Here is a 23,239-nt window from a genome sequence, read left to right as displayed (position 1 = left end):
TGCATTCGGCTGCCAGGTGTGTAGGGGGCCGCCGGCGATGGTTATTCCCCTGCAGACAAACAGCAGCTGGAGCACCACCTGTGTCAGGAGATGAGCCTGAGAGACGAGAGAATTACATTGACCTCCGGCTAGTTTTGTCTTTCTCTAATTTCTGCACCACTGTCAGATTTGAAAAAGAAAATCACCACCTTGTGATATTGTCTCATTAGACCCCTCAGTGCTCTCTGTAGGGCACTGGGTAACAATCATAAAGCATATAAATGCAGAACACATCACTACAAAGGACATGAGCTCTTGGGTCCTTTTAATCTAAATCAGATGGATAAAGGGTAGACTCAAGGAAGAAATGTGATAACAAGGAGTAAATCCACTAAGTTTCTAATGGTGGAGTTCATCATCATTTAACCTTAGGGAATCTACAGTTATTAGTCAAGAGTTCCCGGTAGAGGTCTGTTAGAAGCCAAAAAAGGAAGGACTGCAAGTAATTTGTTTTCTTGATGTGAAATAGAAGGTTGCTGCAGGACTATGAGGAATTCTAAAAGAATGTTCAGAAAATAATGTATATACATATTTAGGAAAGGGTAAAAATAATGCTAACCTGCTCAGAAGAAAAGAAGTAAAGGAGAGGGTGTAATGAGGAAGTAATAGATGTTTTTCAAGATCAGCAAATAGACTAATAAGATAAAGGAAAATGAAATAAAAATAAAAAGGATTATCTTTCGCTATGAGCATAATAATGCAGTCACTGTTACAGTCCCACTGGTTTTATTCGGGGCTTTGGATAGAACAAGAAGATGTATACTTCAGTAGGGTTCCTACAGCTGCAATGTTTCTTTTAGTAATAGTTTTAGAAAAATCTATAATCGATAGATTTAAAAAAAATATGTCATGCCTATATTTAAAAAAAAAAAGACTTTTAAAGGACTTATGAAAGGATTGTGTTTCAGAATGGCATGTTTAAACTTACTGCATTGGTATGTGTCAGTGACTTTTATCAATTAACCAGAAATCTGGGTCTATCAGCAGAATTCATCCATCCATCTTTGCTGTGAAACTGGAAACAGATTTGTTTAAATTATTGGTCTTTTAATTTGCCTCATTTTGTCTCCTGTCTGAGAAGCCTGTTTATTTTCAGGCAGCTGCATATGTTGGCATGATTGATGAGATCTGCTACAGTCAAGCAAGCAGCCCTGGGTGACCAGTTTACCCTTCCCCGCTAGGGTTCCAGCTGCCAGTTGCCCCCATTCTGTGACAGCTTCTCCTTCTCCTCACCTTGTCATCAAGCCAAGATTGTACACTGTAGGAGAACAGGTAAGCATCTGCCTCCGTAATCATTGCCAACAGCTCTCCATTATCAACTGCCAGGGGTGCTACAAAGCAATGTGGAGTTCTTTCTCTTGACACGGAGACCGAGTGTTTTTATACCTGAAACAAACTTTGTCTTTCCTGACTGGGGAACCTCATATGTAAAGTCTGTTTTTTAAAAAACTTGCATCACACCTCACTATAATATTATACAACAGGTCAGATCATTCCCACCTCCTGCAGGTATTCTAGATTAGACTACGCAAAGATCTGTCATTTAAAGACAGGATTTTTTTTTTTTTTTTGGTGATTATTATATTCCTATATAGCAGAAAAATTAAAGAGCTCTGTCAAACATTTTCACTCCAACATGGTGTAAATTAAATCTACCTATAAAGGTGAATTATCTTGCAACATCTGTCCTTCTGTCATAGAGCAACATGTGTGGATCAAAATCAAATTAGAGAGCATGTTCACATATAGCAACATTAAAGTGAATTCTACTGTTTTGGTTTTTAACTGCATGATCCTGAATGTTTTAAATGATCTGTTGTTGTGATTTAATATTTATAGAGTCGATGGTAATCTAGGAACTTCAGGGACTATCAATAAAATATAACTTTTGCTTTTAAAAGGAACTAAATTTCTATAGTAATCTGTTATTAATTGTATTTATGCATGTGACTGTTGGTGTGAGAGAATATGGTACATAATTTTGACATAAATATGTGTTTTTCAGAATAACAATAATTTGCTTCAAAGTGGTTAAAAAGCAAATGTTATATAGTGGTTATTAAGATCAAAGACTTTCAGAGACATAATTTGGTTCAGATCCTGGGTTGGTACATACCAGCTCTAAGATCTTGGACAAGTTATTTAACTTCACAGAACATAAGTTTCCTTATCTCCAAATGGGGATAGTGAAACTTACCTTTTGTGGTTTGTTCTGAGAACTGAATATGTAAATATATGTAAAGCTCTTAGTGCAATGCTTGACACATAGCTATTATTATTTCTAAAGCAGTGAATAAAGAACACAGGGTTGTTTACTAATAGGTTCTGAGATAGCCATGATCCACACTCTAAGAACCTTGTATCAGTTGAAGTTCATTAATATACTTGTACATAAAAGATACAGCATATTAGTATAGTGGGGGAGTAGAACAGTTTTTTTTTTTTTTTTTCTGTGAATTCTTGTCCCAGTGGAGAGATACTTAATTGAATTTAGCAAGTCAGAGAAAGTAATCTGATTTGTTTCCTCTATAAAGGCAGAGGATTTGAGGTTTATTAGGGTTTTTCTTTATGTGTGACTCACTGTGGTGAACTTGATACACTGCTGGCCTCTTTAACTTCTTGGTGTCTTCTTGAACAAATTAATACATTTAATTCTCACTTTCTTGATAAATAACATGGTAATGAGCATCAATGAAATAATTTATAGAAAACACTTGGCATAGAGCTTGTTTTATTACCTGTTTGCAATTAATACTATTATTGTTATTATCTTTGTTATTTTTCTTATATTTAAGTTTTTTTTTTTTTTAAGATTTTATTTATTTATTTAAGACAGAGAGAATGAGAGAGACAGAGAGCACATGAGAGGGGGGAGGGTCAGAGGGAGAAGCAGGCTCCCTGCCGAGCAGGGAGCCCGATGCGGGACTCGATCCAGGGACTCCAGGATCATGACCTGAGCCGAAGGCAGTCGCTCAACCAACTGAGCCACCCAGGCGCCCCTTATATTTAAGTTTAACTGAAATTAGAAAATTGCCCTCCAATGGTTAGATTAATAAGGAAAATTACATCCTAAGTCAATTTGGATTAAGAATTTTATTGGTTCCCAAATAATAAATCAGAGCTTGAGTTAAAGAACCTTTATACAGTCTGGCTCTTGTTTCCCTTACCCATAAATCCCAGAAGATAGAAAGACGACTGTATTTGTATAGGTGTTAAAAAAATCCTCACAATGGACCACAGTTTTCCCTCATTTATCCACATGTAGCTCTCACAGAAATAGCCATTGGGATAAGCATGTGACCATAGCTAACAGCAAAAGCTCTAAGAAAACCATCCTTTTTCTTTCTTTTTTTTCTTTTCACCATTCTCATGACTGACTACTAATCACATTGGTTTATAAGTAGTCCATCAACAAATAATAAAAAATAGTATTTATTTTAATCCTATTTTAACTCCTTGTGAGACTCCGATGTTGGTAGAGTAATTACAGAGTGACAGACACAAAAGGAACATGGATGGATACAAAACAGCTAGGTTACTTTGCATTATAACCTCAAGGTGGGGAAGTAGTACCCATAGCAGGGAATGGGTGAATATCTATCAGCATAAGAAGTGGGTGCACACATGAATGGGAAGGCAGAAGAAAAAATTTGTGGGAAATTTTTATCATACTAGGTAAGCACCGAAGCAGTGCATCTACCAGGGGTTCTTATGTTAATACAGAAGAATATGGATAATAATTTTTGGTGAGTAAAATGGCTGAGAAGGAGTAGAACATTTGATCTAATAAAGTGTGAAAATGGCAGATGGAATGAAAGGATGAATTGGAAAGTTTTTACCTTTTATTTTCAATTGGCTTAAAAGAAAACTACTCATTATTTATCTAATTTTCTCCTAACTTTGGCAAGCCCCATTACCTAGAAAACATGTATCTGCTTTCCCTTACACAATGGAATATATATGTATTTTCCCTTGGACTGTGAGATGGAGATTACCATCATATAATATGTAACACGGTAGTGTGATGATTAGTGTCCATTGCCCTGAATGAGGAAAATAATTAATGAAAATAGCTGTTGTCATAAAGGAAGTAATATATGTTGGTCAACAATGAAACAACAAATGAAAATTTAATTCTTAAATCATTCAGTGGTTTGGGGTCATTTAATTTTTTGTGTTCCTCAGTTTCCACAAAAAGTAAATAGTATTAGGTGTACTATCCATCTTCACACCTTATTATGGGCATTAATTTTAATGAGAGCTTTTATTAAATGCAGTTAAATACCATCAATCTCTATTAAAATATATTTTATTATATTAAATTATCTCAAAATGGAATTTTTATTTTAGGCATGAAGTGACCATTGTGCCTATAATGTTTTGTTGAGAAAGATAGTTTGTATCTCAGTAGGGTTCAAGGATGGAGAATGTATTGATAAATTGTGTTTCACCAGCAGTAAGAGGTAGAGTAAAATATTGACTGTTTCTGAGCCAAATAACCAACTTGTTTTCCTGACACAATCTTAATCAAGCCTTTACATCTGCAGTAATTGTTGGCAATTTCTCCCTTTTCAAAAAATTAATCCTACTTTGTGGCAGTTATCAATTTGCTGCCTTTCATCTCATTTCCTGCTTTATTAAACTGGAGCTTAACCCCTGAACAAGTTGGACTTAGAAGAAACTGTAAAAACTCAAAGCCTCCCTGTGCCATTTAAGTAGCCTGACCACCTGTGCCTGAGGAAATGAGCCTTCCTTTTCTTAAAAACTTTGATAATCTCCCAGGGGGCAGACACTTGAAAGGAGGGCACTGATTCTTCTTGCTACTTGACCCAGGAATAAAGTCAGATCTCAACATGAAAGTAAAGAAATGGCTCCAGGAAGACAATCCTGTAAACCTCTTCAGAGTGATACATTATCTCTAGCTTCCAAAGCCTTTGTTAGTCAAACATCCTCTTTACTTAGAAAGCCTGGATTATGTAAAAGCATGAAAATATTCACAGAGAATATCTTTCAACAATTTACTATGAAGAACAGCAAGGACATATTTGGCCCATAGGGATTTCTGGTAGCACCTCATCGATCTTGACCTTCCAAGAAATCAAATAGATGGAGAGCATACTAGAGTATTGCATGACTTATATAAAAGAGAGAAAAAAAAAACACCTTCTAGATCTGGTGACCAAAAATCTGACTTGAATCAGTACGAGGAAAAATCATGGCCTTGAACCCAGTTTCTAGACTAAAGCAAGGTCACCAACACCTTGATTGAAGGGGAGGCTGATCTTGCCTGAGACATGAGATAACCATGCAGCCTGAGTTTTCCGTGTCTGATCCATTTATTCTAAAGTTGGACGTGTGCAGCAATTATCATCAAGTAGAAATAATAAAATGGGTTGGGAAAGGCCAGAAGATACAAATAATTTGCATAAGCAAATGTCTCAGTCTTTTTTTGAAAATGATTTCTTCTTCATTGCCTCCTTTCCACAATTATTGCCTCATACAACCAGTTGACTAGAAATAAAACACCGGACCCTGGTTTACATCTGGATCTGTAAGATATGCTGGTCCTACCTGAAAGTGCAGTACCTGAAAGTACAGTTGCAGCATTGCATCCCCATCTCCCACTCAAAGTGACCGCAAATATCGAGTACTTACTCTTCTTAATCCAGGGTAGCCCACATTAAGTATCTGGAATTCACTCTACACTGGCACCGTCTAATATCAATGCTTTCTAAAATGGTAGCTGCTAACCACGTAGGACTGCTGAACACTTGAAATATGGCTAATGCTACTGAGGAACTGAACTTTTACATTTTCTTAATGTTAACGAATATAAATTTAAGTATGTATAGCCACGTGTGGCTAGAGGACATGTTTTTGGACGGCGTAGTGCGAGACAAATTTTGTTTTATTTGCTAGACACATAGATTAGATATTAATATCTGTTATCTCTTTAATATCTTCCAAATCAGCCCTCTCCTTCTTATACTGATGGTGACCCCCTTTCATTAATTTTTTTCACCTGTATTGTTGCACCATCTTCCTATATGATCCTGTCATTGCACCCCACCCTAAAGAACCTAAGGTGTTTGTAAAAGATAAAACTTAGTTTGTCACTCCTGTGTTTACATTCAGCTCCCGAAAGCCATCAATAATTTGGCCCCAGATTTGCTCTCTAGCCTCATACTCTTGCCACATCATCAAAACCTCACCCAATTCAGGAGGACATATCACTCCTCCTAAAATTATTTTTTAAAAGATTATGCATTTCTTTTTTTTTTTTTTTTTTTAAAGATTTTATTTATTTATTCGTGACAGAGAGAGAGAGAGAGAGAGGCAGAGGGAGAAGCAGGCTCCCAAGGAGCAGGGAGCCCGATGCGGGACTCGATCCGAGGGCCCTGGGGTCATGACCTGAGCTGAAGGCAGACGCCTAACCATCTGAGCCACCCAGGCACCCAAGATTATGCATTTCTATGTCTTCATGACTGCACATTCTGATTGTTCTTTCTGGAATGCTTTCTTCAACATTTTCACTGATGTTTTTCTAATTCTTCCTTTAAGGCTAAGCTTATTTGCAACCTGGTGATCTTTAACTGTCCCTAATTCCCTGAGGAAATCTAAATTAAGGATCTCTCTTCACTGTTTACATAACATCCAGTTTTTCTATCGCAGCGATAACTAATAAATTGACAACTAACTCTAGTCATAAGTAAAAGCTAAGTAGTCCAGGAACTCACAAGATAGAATGTTTTCTTCAAGGTCAAGTACTCAGTAAAATAAAACCCTTGAAAAATGGCAAGAATTGCCAGAAATTAAGTAAGGTATCTAATATGATGGTTCAATGGTATATTTGATGGTTTAAATATATTGATCGCTTTGAAATACTTAGGTTGTCAATGAACTTTGTTCAAATAAACTAAACATTTTTCCTCACTTCCCTTCAATATTAAATAATTTTATATTTAAAAGTCTCCCTACCCAGTGCTCACTTTGGCAGCACATATACTAAAATTGGAATGATGGAAGGAAGATTAGCGTGGCATCTGCACAAAGATCACATGAAAATTGGTGAAAAATCTCCCCACCCAGATTTCAATTTACAGTATATTCGAAAGTATATAATTGAAGGACAAGAAAATTCTTGATATTTATGTGTTCCAAAGCATCCCATGTAACCAAACAATGGTGGCAATATTTATCTTCCTTTATTTAAAACGTTCTTTTTGGAGGTGCCTGGATGTCTCAGTAGGTTAGGTGTCTGCCTTCAGTTCAGGTCATGATCCCATGGTCCTGGGATTGAGCCCCCACATCAGGCTCCCTGCTCAGTCGGGAGTCTGCTTCTCCCTCTCCATCTCCCTCTGTTTCTCGCCCAACTCATGCTTTCTCTCTCTCTCATAAACAAATAAAATCTTAAAAAAAAAAGTTCTTTTGAGGAGATGACATAGTAGGGGATGATGAAATTATCCAGAATGGTTTCTCTGAGACTTTACTTTAGCATAAAGTCTTGATAACTTGTTATTTTTCCTTTAGATAAGAGAGATTTACTTTTAATATAAAAATTCTGATTTTCTTGAAGTATCCTGAATAATAGAACTTACACTGGATGTAAAAGACTAATGCCTCCCTTCCATGATATATAATCTGTCATAAGAAGTGATTTACTTGCTTATTATTTTGATATTAAGTATCAATTTATAAGATATTTCTATGTTTATGTCGTGACATGATTGATTTTTAAAAATTTTATAGATGTGTTATCCATTCACATTTCTTCATCTAATACACTCTTTGAGAATCTCATCCTTGATGAGCTTTCCATACATGCTTATTTTACATTTATTTTCCTTGTTATCTCAGTATCTTGAGTCATAAAAGTATGCATAATGGGAATAATTACTCTTACGCTTATGTGTCCTTTATTTCACAGTGCATTTAAAAGACCCAGTCTATAAAAGATTGACTTCCTTTTTCTCTGAAATAACTACCAATTCAAGGTGTTTATTGGTGGCAGCATGGTCCATTAACACAATCCCCCAAGACTTGCACTGCTATGATGAACAGATTCTGCTACGGAAGAAACGTCCCAGGCAATAAAAATATAATTTCTTTTCAGAGTCATTACCCTCAGCAATTAAAGCTTTTAAAAGTAGAAAACTCATATTTTCAATTTTTTTCACTAGGTGATCAGATTTTTAAAAAATAGTGTATAAATAAGGAAGTTATAGTTGGATATTTTACTCTTACAAATTAGTTCCTAAACTGATTTACACTTTGAAGTTACTCTGAGTTACTAAAGTAATCCTGGTCCTTTAAGAGTAACTCTAGTGTATAAATTTGCAGTTTAAATGCTTGTTTTATAATTTTATTTTATTTATTTTTTATTTTTTTTAAAGATTTTATTTATTTGACAGAGACACAGCGAGAGAGGGAACACAAGCAGGGGGAGTGGGAGAGGGAGAAGCAGGCTTCCAGCAGAGCAGGGATCCCGATGTGGGGCTCGATCCCAGGACCCCAGGATCATGACCTGAGCCAAAGGCAGATGCTTAATGACTGAGCCACCCAGGCACCCCAATTGTTTTATAATTTTAAAAACTCATTTGTGACTTCTGTTGCTAGTAGTATATAAAACTGGTATCTTGGAATAACTGCCATTTGGAAAAACTAAAGTTCTTTGTATTAATTGCTGAGAAGTCACAAAAGTAAAGATCAGATAAGAGTTCAAAAAAGGATATTAAAGGAGGAGTCCTGGGAGAACTTGAGCTTTTGACACAATGGTTGTCTGGGGTGCAATGAATCAAGATAAAGCCTGGGTTCTGTCCAAGATGGAATCCAGCAAAAGACCCTCCTGTTCCCACAACATACATGTGCACACATGCTCAACACTGTGATCAGTTTGGGCCATACAATCAATGCAGATGTGAACAAGAAGTAAACTCTCTTGAAGTAGGGGACAATAATGAAACCTGCCTATCTTGATGTTTTAGTACTTAGGAGAAGGAGGAAAGAAGTTCCTCTGGAGAATATATAATACCTCATGGACATCATTTGCTTTTTGTAGTTCAGATTGTCCTACTTTGGAGCAAAAATATACAAACAAAGAAAAAGTCTACAAACCAAAGAAAAATTTAAAAAATAATCCATCTCATCAAGGTGAGAATCTAATTACAGTCTTCCTAGTCAGTATGATTCTTGAATAATCAACAGATATAAAGACAAATCCTTTTTGAAAGAACGTTACTTACGCTCAGTGTCATAGTTCTATAAAGTTCCAAGGAAAAAACACTTGAAATTAAAAAAAAATCATAAACGTGTAGAATATAATGCACCAAACATGAAGGTGAGGGAAAAAAAAAGGTAATAGGTTGAGACATACAAAGGCTTTATATTTTAGAACACAAAACTCATATTTTAATATGTGTAATGCTAAAAAAGTTTTAAAATTTTTAAAATTTCAAGTAAGGATGAGAAAACTACATGTAAAGGATCAAATAATTAGAAAAAATTTGAAAAACTTAAAAATAAAATATAATAGTTGACTGAATATATGATTGGTGGATTAAAGTGGAAGTTGAATTATGCAATTAAATACTACACAGTTAAAATAAAAGCATGTAAAGGATGGATTATATTATACATAGCAGATTGGACAAAATGAATAGAAAATTGGTGGACCAAAAGTAGGGGTGGGAGGGCGGGGAAATCTGAAGAACTTAATATGTCACTAAGAGAGAGAGAAAAAAGAGCTGTCAATATGAATGCTAATATGAAAAAGAGATGACAAAATGGAAAATAGAATGATAAGATCCACAGAAAACTTATATAAAAAATAAAAATGAGAATGGAGAAGCCAAAAATATTTGAAGATACAATGGATAACAATTTTACAGGATTATTCAAAGAATTTTACCAAATTCCAACCTGTTGAAATAATAATAATAAATAATAGTTACTTAACACATAGATAATCTTTGGAAACTAAACAATATGAAGAAAATGAGAAAATATTAAAATAGAGGGAAAAATGATCTGTAATAGTCTCAGCAAAACACAAAATATAGTTATCTTCTGCTTCTAAGTCACACACCTAAATTTAAGACTGATTTATGTTTAAATTATAAAATACAAATTAGAATTCCCCTGCAAATACAAGCAAAAAACTGATGTAATTATACAATTTCAGACAGGTAGATTTTAAAAGAAAAACATTTTGAGGTTAAAAAATGTAATGGAGTAATAAAAACTCAGCGTATGAGGGAGATGTAATAGCTCTAAATGTATATGTAAAAATAACACCTTCAAAGATATAAAGCGTATTTTATAGCTCTTTCATATGAGAAATTGATAAATATACCAACATGTAACAAGAGACTTAAAAATACCTTCATAAGGTATTGGTAGATACTCAAAACAAAAACAACAAAAAAATGACTGCTCTGTATACTATGTTTAAGGAATATCATTTACAAACTTTATATCTAGACATGTGTCCACTAAAACATATATTTTTAAGTACACATAGGACATTTATAAAAATTGACCTGTATGCTAAGCCATAAAAATGAGCTTAAAATTTTCAAATAATTAATGTTATTTGTGTCCATGCTACAATTATGTAAGAATTTAAATAAATAAATAAATATGTACATAAATAAATAAATAACCACCCAACCAACCCTTAGTGATCTATTCTAAACAATATTTCTAGCACCAGCCAAAAATTATAAAGTACACAGAAGGATAAGAAAAAAAGTCTGAAGAGACAAAGCAAGTCTAAGAGTTAGACTCAGATATGATACTGATGTTGGAAAGATCAGACAAAAAATTTGAAGTATTTCTGACTAGTATTTTAGAGGTTCTAACGGAAAAAGTAGACAAAATGCAAAATCAGATAGTTTCAGAAAGAAATGGAAGTTATCAAAAAAGAATTTTAAAATGATAGAAACCAGAAGAACCGTAAGAGGAATAAACAATGCCTTTAGTGTTCTTATCTGTACTGTGGACAAACCTGACGAAATTATCAGTGTTTTGAAGATATGTCAACAGAAAATAAAAATTATAACTTTTACATTTAAAACTTTGAGATAAACTGACATGAATTTTTGGCATTTTTATGTGTCTTTGACATCTTCATTCGTAATGTCAATAGTGATTCTAATAAGAAATCACAAACATATTTTCTTGTTGGCATATTTTATTATTTTAAATGAAATGAAGTACAATTTCCTCCAGAATATGAGCTGAAACAAGTTTGAAAAAATGCAGTTTCCCTGAAGCTCAATTAAATCAGCAGTATTGTTAAGCTTGGCAATATACGGAGGAATATCTAGTTTAACTTTACTGGGAGTGAGCTTCATGGCTATAAATAATCACTAGGATGCATTTTCATCAAAACTTCATTAGGGTCTTTTCATAATTATGGCTATAATTTATTACCATCCATTCAAATTATGTTCCCGGGCATACAATCAGGTGGTTTTTATATTGTATCTTATTTAACTCTCAACAAATAGAAAACATAGATTTTAAATCTTCATTTTTGAGAAGAGCACTTGCAGCTGCAAGTAGCCAGGCCAGGGTTTGATAGTTGTCTGAGAGTTTGATAACTATTTCCCTAACAGTCCTGCCAAGACAGTAATAATATGAAAGTAGTCTAAGTAATGAACTACAGTATGTTAGTTAATTTTATCATTATTTTTGTCAAAGTTCTAGTCAAGACAATTGTAATAAATGAATTGGCTGTGTGTCTGTTATGTTTAATCAGCACACATAGATTTGGTTAAAATTAGAATGAGCTAATTGTACTCTATTTCATTAGAAAAGAATATATCATTATGGGAAAGGGATTATGAGGGAAGATTTAAAAAAAAGTGAGCAACAGACAATTGATAGTTACAAAGTTAGAAAATAAGTGAGACATAGCTACAGAAAGCAATTCAAATATTAGAAGTAATCACTTTAATGATGCAATAAAGTGCATCATTTTATCATTTAACATGAACAGTGGCAGAAGAAATTTTTTTTTAATTTTCTAAAAATATCTAGAAATTGAAGCTAATTACTAGGCATTTGCTTATATTTTTTAGTAATTCACCTATAAAAATGATGGTCTGGCATTTTGAAAAGAGTGTGGGTTTTGGAATTGAATCTATGCTCAAATCCCAACACTGTCATTTATTGTTTTAGCTGTATATTAGGCTAGTTTTTTAAACATTTAAAAAATGGACATAATATCCTAAGGCAAATAAAACAAAAGCAAAGATAAACTATTGGGACTACATCAAAATAAAAAGTTTTTGCACAGTGAAGGAAAATATCAAAAAAGCAAAAAGGCAACCTACTGAATGGGAGAAGATATTTGTAAATTATAAATCTGATAAGGGTTAATATCCAAAGTATATAAAAAACTATACAACTCAACACCATCAAACTAACAATCAGATTAAAATTTGGCAGAGGACCTGAATAAACATTTTCCCAAAGAAGACATACAGATGGTCAACAGACACGTGAAAAGATGTTCAGTGTTACTAATTTTCAGGGAAATGCAAATCAAAACCCCAATGAGATATCACTTACATCTGCCAGAATGGCTAGAATCAAAAAGACAAGAAATAACAAGTGTTGGTGAGGATGTAGAGAAAGAAGAACCTTCATGCACTGTTGGTGGAGATGTAAACTGGTATAGCTACTGTGGAAAACAGTATGGAGTTTCCTCAAAAAAACTGAAAACAGAAATACCCTATGATCCAATAATATCACTACCGGGTACTTACCCAAAGAAAACAAAAACACCAATTCAAAAGATATATGCACCCCTGCCTGTGCTTATTGTAGCATTATTTACAATAGCCAAGATACAGAAGCAATCTAAGTGTCTGGATGGGTAAATGGACGGTCCTACAGGGCATTATGCAACGTGAAATTACACTAAGTAAGACAAATATAATATGATCTTACTCCTCTGTGGAATCTAAAAACAAAATGAATAAACAAACTAAATGCAGAATCAGAACTATAAATACAAAGAACAAAATGGTTGCCAGAGGGAAAGGGGCTGGAGGGATGGGCACAATGGGTGAAGGGGAGTGGGAGATACAGACTTCCAGTTACAGAGTGAATAAGTCCTGGGAATAAAGGCACAGCATAGGGAATATGGTCGATGATATTGTAATAGTGAATGATAGCAGGTGGACGTAGCTGCACTTTTGGTGAACACAGGATAACATACACAGATGTTGAATTCCAATTTTGTACACCTGAAACAAAGGTAACATCGTGTGCCAACTGTACTCAGATAAAAACTTTTTTTTTAAAAAGGGCATAATATCAACTCCATCCCAACCCCTGTAGGTTTATTATAAGGTTGAATGAGTTATTAGATACCTGTAAATCGCCTAATCTAGACTTGTTTCTTCTGAATTAGTCAATTGTCACAACCTTTATGGCTTAAGAGAAACTGTATGGTGGACTCTTAAAAGTTTTTATGACCTTTGGGTGCCTGGATGGCTCAGTTGGTTAAGCGACTGCCTTCGCTCAGGTCATGATCCTGAAGTCCCAGGATTGAGTCCCGCATCGGGCTCCCTGCTCGGCAGGGAGTCTGCTTCTCCCTCTGACCCTCCCCCCCTCTCATGTGCTCTCTGTCTCTCTCATTCTCTCTGTCTCAAATAAATAAAATCTTTAAAAAAAAAAAGTTTTTATGACCATAGACTTTATATTTTAAAATAAATTGAAATTATTTTCTCCAAAATAAGTTGTTGTCAGACCTGTGCATACATTTTAATACTTCTGACTAGGCAAATGTACTGATCATTACTAATTTATAGGAATTATTCACATAATTTAGGGGGAAAATCTTTTTTTCTGTTCCACAAATAGCAAATATGCTTTCTTTAAAGCATGGGGGATAGGCTAAGAATTAAACTCATTATAAGAAATATATATGTGTGTCTAATTAAATTTATATATTATATATATATATATATATAAAATTTTGATTTCCTGAAATTCTAATCCTTGTATAGTGGAAGATATAGAGTAGAATACATTGTGATTTTTGAGGTGAGTGCTATCATTTTAAACATCTATTTTGAAAGTATGTATCAAACACACTTTAGGTTGACTTTTTTATAATTACTAATTATTACTCTAATTCGCCTAATTGCTGTAATTACCTTATTCATAATTAGGGCACCAAAGGCCCAATTAAGGTCCCAGTTAAAGGCTAAGACTGTATGGTTCCTAATATTTGAACTGAGACTGAAGAAAGGGGTGGGGAGTGATCTCAAAATGGCCGCTAAGACCTCAAGCGCTTCCTTCAGGTTATGGGAAAGAAAGAGCTGAGCAAATTTGACAGTAATTCAAGTAGGGCCACAATGGTATCATATTTACCCCCTTTGTATTCTTGCATAGATATTTTAAAAGTAACTACTTCCCATTTTCCCTTTGTCCTGTTTCATTACTTAGAAAATATTTAACAAAGTGGTATTTACTGATTTTTATTTCTAGTACTGACATTTTCAGATCTACTTACTGACCTGGCCTCCTTAACTATTTTTTATTTTTCAATCATACTTTTAGTGGCTTATTGCTGCTGCTGCTATTGTTATGTCATCATCATCATCATCATCATCATCACTCCAAGAAGCTACAGGTCCAAATAACAGAATCCATTTATCTCAATTTTACTGGTTTTGTAAATTTACTCCAAGCATCACAAATGTTTTCTATTATGTACTAGATCACAAGGGGCACTGAATTTTTTAAAATATTGAGCAAAAAAAAAAAAAAAAAATCTTGCTTTGCCAGTTTTTAGTAGTCCTCACTGACAAAATAAGAATGAATGTAAACTAGGTGTTCATTACACCATACTTTCTTTGCTAGAAGCTGTTCCCAGTGGCCTTATTTTCAGAAACACCTACAATGGAGCAGCATCAAACTATAGAAGACACATATTGCATAGCCTAGGATGTGATGATGGAGACAGATCTGTACCATCACTGACTTTGAAAAGCTGTATAGAAACTTATTTTGTGAATAGAGAGGTCATAAAACTGAGCACAAATAGGCCACTAGTCAAATACCTGTATCTTTTCAAAGAATTCAAATGTAATATGTTGAATTAAACTAAATTTCATTTCATCACCACAAGTAGAAAGTACACATGAGCTTCTTAACAGGATTCTACTTGGATCAAAGTATTCATCCAAAATGAAGTTTAATCTGAGCGACTGTGCTCTTTGTGCCTTTTCTGGTAGTCATGTTTCAGTATTATAAGCTAAGAAGGCTTATAGATATGTATATATTAACTGAGTTTGACTGAGCTCAAGGCTAATTAAATGCAGTATAATAGCCATTATTTGAAGAACCAGGAATGATACAGGCAAAAATAGTGTCTTCATTATTTCAAATTGTAAAATATTATTCACTGTACATTCATTATATTTAGGCAACTCACTCAGAAACACCTTTAAAATTTATGTGGCCAAAACTTCTTGACGGCATCTAAGAACTACAGCTAGCATATCTTTAAGATTTAAGTTAATTGAAGCACAGGGACATATCCTGTTTTATGAAAACATAATGTCATGCACTCTTACTTGGAAACCAAGTTAATTGCCCAAGGAGGACTAACAACTTAAAGGTAGATTGTGAAGCTACAACATGTAACTTTGAAAGTGAGTTTTGACTACATAGTCACCTTGAACTTAAATATTAAAAATATAAGATCAATGCCTATCATTATGTTTTAGCTTGGGGATATAAAATCACTGATTTAACCATGGATCATTTAAGTCCCATAATTCATTGTAACTAAAGTTACTCATCTTATTTAAAAAGAGAATTTTGAGTGGTAGGTAAAATAATACAGTGTTTGAGATCCTGGCTACTGGACTTAGACTCCCTTGGTTTGAAGCTGCTTAAAGATTATGAGAAATTAGGAAGCCACTTAATCACTGTCCTACAAATTCTGCAAATAGGACTATAATTAGTACCCAATTCATACATGTTTTGTGTATTAAATGGCCTACATACAGAAAATACTTAGAACTGCCTGCCGTGCAGTACATTATATATCTAATTACTACTATTACTCCTGCTTTATTACCATAATTAATGTTGCACATAGGTAAGTCCACCCCAGAGGGATTTGAATACCTACTACCAAGAATGTGGTGAATGGAAGAAGAGACAGTTCATGTAATAATAAGTGGTGAACTACATGAACACAACAAAACTTGGTATCTAATACTACACAGTCACCCTATTCTAAGATTAGCCTAGAAGGTATTTTGTGTCAGCAGATAACTTTGAGGAAAAATGTGAGTAAAGCACACAAATTAAAATTTTCTGAGCATAACTGTTATAAAGTCAGAAGTGAAACAGTGTTGAATTCTGGGCAAGCAAGACCGAGGTGTGAAAAGGAATATTAAAAGTACTAAACCAAGAATAATTTCAGAGGGCTCAGATTGCAGGATTTAAACCAACATTTCCTGTCTTTACAGGATCCTATGTCAATAAAGTTAAAATATTTTTAGAATGTTCATAATATATCATGTTTGTATATGCAGATAATATTCTGTATGAATTCCCAAGTATGAATATTACAATGAACATTTAACTTATGGTAAAAAAAATAAGTATCAATACAGAATTCAAAAATATTAATAGCTAATTTTTGTCAAGTACATATTTTTTGTTTGGAAATGTAATAAGCATGTTATAGGAATCGTCTCACTTGTCTGCAAAATCCTATAAAGAAGTACTACCTTATCAGAACTATTCTTGAGCTAACTTTATAGACATAATTTACATACAATAAAATTCACTATTTTTAAGTGTACAGGTCCCTGAGTTATGAAAAGTGTGTATTTATGGGCAAACAACACCACTGTTAAGACACATTACAAGCAATAAAACATGAAATTAATATTTAAAAGTACTATACACAACAGTATCCAAAACATGAAATATTTGGTGATGAATACAACTAAATATATACAAGACCTGTAGACTGGAAATTAAAAAACATTGCTAAAAGAAACAAAAGCAAGACTAAGTAAATTAAGTGATAGATACCATACTCATGGATTGGTGTAATCCAAATTGTTACTCTTTGGCTTGACTCTGACAAAGTAATGTCATTTTGGTCATAAACAGAAAGGAATCTTTGAAAAGAAATTATTACTTTGTAGGTGGAATCAGCTCTTGTGCTTACATGACCCTATTGATTGATCAATACTTTAATATCATTTCCAACAGTTTTGGCATAATTCCCCTGGTACTGTGTTGTCCAATATTTTAGCCTTGAACTTAGCCCTTCAGGCCTCTAGTGCAAATCATTTGTATTTCTGCTGCAGTTCTCTGTGTGATAACAGCACCTCTTCAAGCAAGCCCCAAAGAAAACATCCCTCACTTGGTGCCTGCTGAGCTGCAAGTGCATATGGCTGCTTTATTATTAGTTCCTGGTGAAATATGAAATTGCTGAGCAAGCTTTTAAGATTTCTTTATTGCAGAGGTGTAAAAGTCTTTTTTTAAAATTAAAGATAAAGTTTTGGGGCACCTGGGTGGCTCAGTCGTTAAGCGTCTGCCTTTGGCTCAGGTCATGATCCCAGGGTCCTGGGATCGAGCCCCGCATCGGGCTCCCTGCTCAGCAGGGAGCCTGCTTCTCCCTCTCCCACTCCCCCTGCTTGTGTTCCCTTTCTAGCTGTCTTTCTGTGTCAAATAAATAAATAAAATCTTTTAAAAAAATAAAATTAGATTAAAGATAAAGTTTTAATCTAATATTAAAATTGACTTTCTGTATGGGCCTAGAACAGAACTGGCAGGTCCCTTTTATGTGCAGCAAAAATGTCTTAAATGTTACACTCACAGTTTTTTCATATTGTAGGAAATGCATGAAAAATCCTTAGTGATAGGGGAAAGGCCTCTAGGACCTTAGGTGTCAGTTTTAAAAGACAGATTGTTATACCTATAAATTTGTCTCTCCTAGAACTGACATCCAAGGTCCTGGAGTCTTTTTTCCACTCACTGAAGATTTTGTATGCAATTCCTACAGCACACTATATTCCATTCTTTGCAAGAAATGTTCAACCATTAATATTACAGAGACAGCAAGACACCTTGCCTACTGCCAAAAAACGAAAGGGAGAAGCTAAAAGTGAGGGCACAGTGTACCACACCTATCAACATTTTAATAAAAAACAACAAAAGTTTAATGACAAAGAAAGTTACTTGGTATGTTAGTTACACTCAAGTACCGGAACATGCTGCATATCTAATTTAGAAAAGATGAATAATGCAATGATGTACAATGATATTTTTTGGTGAAAGTCATTTGAGCTAATTTGTTTTTAGTAATTTCAAAAAAAATTAAACTGATTTTTCCTCAATGGTTTGTGCTGAGAATCAATAAATGATATCTTTGAAGTTCAAATGTAAAAAATATAATCATAGATTTCCATTTCAATGTAACAATTGATTTTTATTTTATCATAATCATCTCATTGAAGATTGGTCAACCAATTTAGCACTGGAAGCCCTATGTCTATAAGAAGAACTTGGCTGAATCATTAAGGAAGTTTTTGTTTTGGAGGATACATGTAGCCTTAAATATATTCATTCATAATAGTAAAATCTTCTTGATAATTTCTTTGCCCATTTATCTGTGATTTCATATAATATCTGGAAGATCTTAGAATTATTTTGTTTCTGGTTAAGTATATTAATAATGGGTTACTGCCAATAGTCAGAAGGCATATTCTTCACTATCAAAGCCTATTTTCTAAAATTATTGTATTTTATTTTAATCTTTTTAAAGATTTTAGTTTTTTACTTGGCAGAGGGAGAGAGAGAGAAAGAGAGAGCACAAGCAGGGGGAGTGGCAGGCAGAGGGAGAGGGAGAAGCAAGCTCCCTGCTCAATGTGGGGCTTCATCCCAAGACCCTGGGATCATGACCTGAGCCAAAGGCAGATGCTTCACTGACAGCCACCCAGGCACCCCTTTTTATTATTTTAAAACAAAAAGTAGAATAAAAATTTCAGGACATCAACAAATGTTAGAAGAGGCTAACCTTATTTTTCTACATAAAAAAAAAAGTACAAACTGTATTTAGATATTACTCTGGTGGTTTTAACCCTCTGATTATGTTATTTCAGTTTTATGCTTGTCGAGAAAATTCTTTTTTTTTTCTCTATGTGTTCAAACAAAAGAGGAAACCTGAAATTTCAGAGGGTAGATTCAAAGAATTTGTTACTTTGATCCAGAACCTATTTCAAAGTGGTTTCAAAGTGGTAAGATCTACTTACTCTTGCTTATGACCTTTTTTGAATAAAAATTGTTTCTGATGACTTCCAATCACATTTGTTTTTTCATATGAGATGAATTTGATGGGAATGTCCTCTATTCCCCAATAGCATCATGAAATAACAATAGAGATTTAAGACAAGAAACTATTAGCCATTATAATTTCCACTGTTATACTGATGAGGGGAAAAAGAAAAAAAAATGCTCATGGATGCAGAGAACAGATTGGTGGTTGCCAAAGGCAGGGAGTATGGGTGGATGAAATAGGTAAGGTGGTCAAAATTTAACTTTCCACTTATAAAATAAGTAAGTCTTGGCAATGTAATGTACAGTATGGTTCCTGTAGTTAATAATACTATAATGTGTACTTAAAAGTTTCTAAGAAAGTAAATCTTAAATGTTCTCATTATAAGAAAGCAGTTTTTGTAACTATATATGGTGACGGATCTTAACTAGACTTATTGTGATCATTTCACAGTATATACAAATACTGAATCATGTACACTTGAAACTAATATGTTGTATGTCAGTTATACCTTACTAAAATGAATAATAAAAAAAAATATAGCCCAATTTAAAAAAACAGGCAAAAGATTTGAACAGACACCTGGCTCAAGAAAATATGTGGAGAGCAAGTAACACATAAAAAGATGTGGAACATCATTAGTCATTTGAAAAATGCAAATTAAACAATGATGAGATAACATTACACATCTATTACGTTGCTAAAATAAAAAAGACTGACAAATTTAAGTGCTGGAGAGAATATGGAGCAAAGTATATCTCATATGCTATTAGTTGGAATGCAAAATATTATTACAAATTTGTTGTTTGGTAGTTTCTTTGAAATATAAAATTGCAGTTACCATTTAATACAGTCATTCTACTTCTGAGTATTTATCAAAGGGAAATAGAGTACATATACACATATAGAAACATGTACAGTGATGTATCTAGCAGCTTTATATGTAATGGCCCCAAACTCCAAATGTCCATTAATAGGTGGATATTCTAATGCATAGAAAAACTGGCTTATCCATATAAATAATGTAATTCAGAAATGCTAAGGAATGAACTGAACTGTTGATACACATAACTAAATGACTGGATCCCAAAATAATTATGCTGAGTGAAAGAAAGCAGACCAGGGCACCTGGGTGGCTCAGTTGGTTAAGCGACTGCCTTCGGCTCAGGTCATGATCCTGGAGTCCCGGGATCGAGACCCGCATCGGGCTCCCTGCTCGGCAGCAAGCCTGCTTCTTCCTCTGACCCTCCCCCCTCTCATGTGCTCTCTCTCTCTCTCTCATTCTGTCTCAAATAAATAAATAAAATCTTAAAAAAAAAAAAAAAAGAAAGACCAAAAAGAGCACACCATGTAGCATTTAATTTATATACAACAGGAAAATTCAAATTATTCTGTAGTAACAGAAAGCATATTAGTAATTGCCTGAAAATGGAGAGGGGGCAGTATAGGAAATCATAAAGGGAAACAATGAAAATTTGAAGGGTAATGGATATGTTCATTACTTTGACTCAAAACTTTTTAAATATTCTGTGAGATAATAAATATATTTTAAATAAATTTAATTCTAGGAAAGTTTTAGATTTACAGAAAAAAATGCAAAGATAGGGCAAAGAGTTTCCATATTCCTCATACCCAGTTTCCCCCATTATTAACATCTCACTTTATATGATAAATTTGTTACAATAAATGAACCAATGTCAATACCTTAAAATTAAATAAGTCCTCTCTAGATGTCCTCAGCTTTTTCCCTAATGTCTTTACTCTGCTTCAGGATCCTATCCAGGAAAACACATTATCCTTAGTTGCCATATCTCCTTAGGCTCCTCTGGGCTGTGACCATTTTCTGGGCTTTCCTTGTGTTTGATGACTTGAGAGATTTGAACAGTAATGGTCAGGTATCTTGTAGAATGTCAATCAGTTGGCATTTGTCTGTTGTTTTTCTTATGATTAGACTAAGGGCTATGGCTTTTTGAGAGGAAGGATACAAGGTGAAGTTCCATTTTCATCACATAATATCAAAGGTACATACTATGAACATGACTTATCATTGTTGATGTTAACCTTGATCATCGGGCTAAGATAGTGTTTGTCAGATGTCTCCACTATAAAGTTACTCTTTTTCCCCCCTTTGCATAGTGTATACTTTGGAGAAAATTGCTATTTGCAGCTCACACTGTATTTCTGCTACTGATTTCTAAATTTAATTTATTATGATCTGCAAACATGCTTTGTATGATTTCTTTTCAGTTTCTTCAGATGTGCTTTATGACTTGGAATTTGGTCTATCTTGGTAAATGTTCTTTCAGTCTTGAATGTATATTCTGTTGTTGGATGGAGTATTCTGTAAATATTAATCAGATTGTTAGTGCTGATCACACTAACCTTCTTTGTTCATTTTTTACATTTTTATTCTATCAATTACTGGCAGATAGGTATTGAAATCTCCAACTATAATCATGGTTTTGTCTATTTTTCCCTCTCATTTCTGTCAGTTTTTGTTCTCGTAGATTTTGATGCTCTGTTGTTAGGTGCATGCACATTTGAAATTGTTAGGTGTTCTGTGAGAATTGACCCCTTTATCATGTTAGAGTTCTGTTCTTTATCTCTGATAATTTTCCTTCTTCTGAAGTCTCCTTTGTCTTAAATTATAAAATATTTTTTATATTTCTTTTGATTGGTATTAATGTGGTATATATTTCTTTTGATTGGTATTAATGTGGTATATATTTCTTCATCCTTTTCCTTTTAATCTATTGAGTCCTTATACATAAAATGGGTTTCTTCTAAACAACATGGGTCTTTATGTGTTATCTGCTCTGACAATCTGGTTTTAATTGGTATATTTAGACTATTTACATTTAAAGTAATTATCCATATAGTTGGATTAGTAATATCCACCATTTTTGTTTCTGTTTTCTATTTGTTGTATTTTTTTCTTTTCCTTTTTTCCCTATTTTTGATTTTTGTATTTTAACAGCAATTTGTATGGTTATATTTTATCTCTTTTCTTAGAATAACTTTAAAAAGTTTTAATAGTTACACTTGAGTTTACAATATACATTTTTTAACTAATCTAAGCCCACCTTCAAGTGCCACTATGTCATTTCACAGGTAGTATAGATACCTCTCAACAGAATAGTCCCATTCCTTCTTCCTGTTGCTTGTGACATCGTTTCTCATTTCACTTACCTGTTTGCTGTAATGATATTATTACTATTGTTACTTTAAACATTTATCTTTTAGATCAGTTAAGAATAAGGAAAAAAAATATTTTTCTAAAGATTTTATGTATTTATTTGAGAAAGAGGAAAAGAGTGAGCAAGCACAAGCATGGGGAGGGGCAGAGAGAGAGGGAGAAGCAGATTTCTTGCTGGTCAGGGACTCAGCGCAGGACCCGATCCCAGGACCCTGGATCATGACCTGAGCCGAAGGCAGACGCTTACCTGACTGAGCCACCCAGGTGCCCCAGGAAAAAAATTTTATTTACTTTTATTTTTTCCTCCTCTGATGTTCTTCATTTCTCTACATAGATTTAAATTTCTGATTCATATCATTCCTTGTACCTGATGAACTTATTTTAACATTTCCTGAAAGATGGGTCTGCTGGCAATTAACTTCTTTAGGGTTTTTTTGTTTAGTTTTTTTTCCTCCTTTCTTGTATATAGCAATACATATCTAGTAAGCCTATCAACCAGAGGTTGATAAGTATTGAAATACCTATCTAATGGAATACTAGTGAAGAATAAAGAAGAATGCACTTTGTGATGCATGCAAAATCATAGTTCGGTTGCTGAGACATTATGCTGAGCTGAAGAAGCAATACATAAAAAGGTACTATCAGATGCCTTTTCAAATATGAAGTCTAAAGATCAC

The 23,239-nt window shown here is 33.9% G+C and overlaps 1 non-coding gene across 1 annotated transcript; it reads left to right on the top strand.

Moving 5' to 3' along the window:
- The first annotated feature begins 7,020 nt into the window (after positions 1 to 7,020).
- On the top strand, positions 7,021 to 7,132 carry LOC118009709. Its single transcript, XR_004678997.1, has one exon. It is a non-coding gene; the product is annotated as a U6 spliceosomal RNA (small nuclear RNA).
- The last annotated feature ends 16,107 nt before the right edge of the window (positions 7,133 to 23,239 follow it).

Source organism: Mirounga leonina, unplaced genomic scaffold (genome assembly GCF_011800145.1).
Source record: "Mirounga leonina isolate KUSES-001 unplaced genomic scaffold, KU_Mleo_1.0 Mir_127, whole genome shotgun sequence".
Classification (NCBI taxonomy): domain Eukaryota; kingdom Metazoa; phylum Chordata; class Mammalia; order Carnivora; family Phocidae; genus Mirounga; species Mirounga leonina.
This window is presented reverse-complemented; position numbering and strand designations above follow the sequence as displayed.